Below are 1,795 nucleotides of genomic sequence, written 5' to 3'. Positions count from 1 at the left end.
AATTTTTTAAATAAATTTTTTTAATATATAAATAAAAAACCATTTAAATAAAAATAAAATCTGCCCCAATTTTGAGCCAAAAACCTTTTACACCTGAGACAAATGTGCCACCGAGCTTCCAAACCCCTTGTAGACGCTTTGAGGTGACTCTCTACAAGCTGAAAAAGCCATGGCGTGGAGAAAATGGGTTGAAATCAAGGAGTTTTGGGGTCTGGGAGGAATAATATGGGACAGAACTGTGTTTCTCAATGAGTTTTAGGGTGGTTGAGTGCACCCCAAGGGAAATGAGGTTCAACTTATTCCAGATATGGTGGAAAAGATGAAGTTCACCTCGTTTCTGTAGTGTAGTGGTTATCACATTCGCCTAACACGCGAAAGGTCCCTGGTTCGAAACCAGGCAGAAACATTCCATTTTTAGGGTTCTCCTCCTTATTTCATGGATTTTGAAGGAGCTGGGTCTTTCTGTGTGACACAGGAACATCCTCTGTCCAACTGGAGAAGAAACTTTGTCCATGACCTTTGCAAAGCGACGTCTGGAGACTCTTTTTTGGGTTATTTATGGGGAAAGTGTGTTTCTGGTGAGTTTTGTCCTGTAAGGATCAGTAGAAGGTGTTGGGTTGGGTTGTGTTGTGTTGGGTTGTCCCCATTGCGTTGAGCGTTGAGAAGAACGCTGAAGAGCTGGTGTCTTGTGTGGGTGTTTGTGAAGGGTGGAGGTGTGATTGTTGGTGTTGTTGTGAAGTGATGGGTCAAAAAAGGAGAAGAAGAAGAATGAGAAGAAGACAAAAAAGGGCATGAGGAGCACGGGTAGGGATGAGGAAAATGAAGAGAAAGAATGTTCCTTGTGAATGTGTCAGAATAGGGCCACCAGGAGCACCATGCCCAGGTTTCTGTAGTGTAGTGGTTATCACATTCGCCTAACACGCGAAAGGTCCCTGGTTCGAAACCAGGCAGAAACACTCCATTTTTAGGGTTCTCCTCCTTATTTCATGGATTTTGAAGGAGCTGGGTCTTTCTGTGTGACACAGGAACATCCTCTGTCCAACTGGAGAAGAAACTTTGTCCATGACCTTTGCAAAGCGACGTCTGGAGACTCTTTTTTGGGTTATTTATGGGGAAAGTGTGTTTCTGGTGAGTTTTGTGCTGTAAAGATCAGTAGAAGGTGTTGGGTTGGGTTGGGTTGGTTTGTCCTCATTGCACTGAGCGTTGAGAAGAGGCGCTGAAGAGCTGGTGTCTTGTGTGGGTGTTTGTGAAGGGTGGAGGTGTGATTGTTGGTGTTGTTGTGAAGTGATGGGTGAAAAACCAAGAAGAAGAGTGAGAAGAAGAAAAAAGGTCAAATTGATGTGAGGAGCGTGAATAGGGATGAGGAAAATGAAGTGAGAGAAGGTACCTTGTGAATGTGGCAGAATAGGGCCACCAGGAGGACCTCATCCAGGTTTCTGTAGTGTAGTGGTCATCACGTTCGCCTAACACGCGAAAGGTCCCTGGTTCGAAACCAGGCAGAAACACTCCATTTTTAGGGTTCTCCTCCTTATTTCATGGATTTTGAAGGAGCTGGGTCTTTCTGTGTGACACAGGAACATCCTCTGTCCAACTGGAGAAGAAACTTTGTCCATGACCTTTGCAAAGCGACGTCTGGAGACTCTTTTTTGGGTTATTTATGGGGAAAGTGTGTTTCTGGTGAGTTTTGTGCTGTAAAGATCAGTAGAAGGTGTTGGGTTGGGTTGGGTTGGTTTGTCCTCATTGCACTGAGCGTTGAGAAGAGGTGCTGAAGAGCTGGTGTCTTGTGTGGGTGTTT

The 1,795-nt window shown here is 44.7% G+C and overlaps 3 non-coding genes across 3 annotated transcripts; all 3 read left to right on the top strand.

Moving 5' to 3' along the window:
* The first annotated feature begins 333 nt into the window (after positions 1-333).
* Positions 334-406, top strand: TRNAV-AAC (transfer RNA valine (anticodon AAC)). Its single transcript has one exon. It is a non-coding gene; the product is annotated as a tRNA-Val (tRNA).
* Positions 407-883: 477 nt separating this feature from the next.
* On the top strand, positions 884-956 carry TRNAV-AAC (transfer RNA valine (anticodon AAC)). Its single transcript has one exon. It is a non-coding gene; the product is annotated as a tRNA-Val (tRNA).
* Positions 957-1,432: 476 nt separating this feature from the next.
* On the top strand, positions 1,433-1,505 carry TRNAV-AAC (transfer RNA valine (anticodon AAC)). Its single transcript has one exon. It is a non-coding gene; the product is annotated as a tRNA-Val (tRNA).
* The last annotated feature ends 290 nt before the right edge of the window (positions 1,506-1,795 follow it).

Source organism: Antrostomus carolinensis, unplaced genomic scaffold (assembly GCF_000700745.2).
Source record: "Antrostomus carolinensis isolate BGI_N321 unplaced genomic scaffold, ASM70074v2 scaffold31206, whole genome shotgun sequence".
Classification (NCBI taxonomy): Eukaryota; Metazoa; Chordata; class Aves; order Caprimulgiformes; family Caprimulgidae; genus Antrostomus; species Antrostomus carolinensis.
The sequence above is the reverse complement of the archived record's forward strand: the minus strand, read 5'-3'. Positions and strand labels throughout refer to the sequence as shown.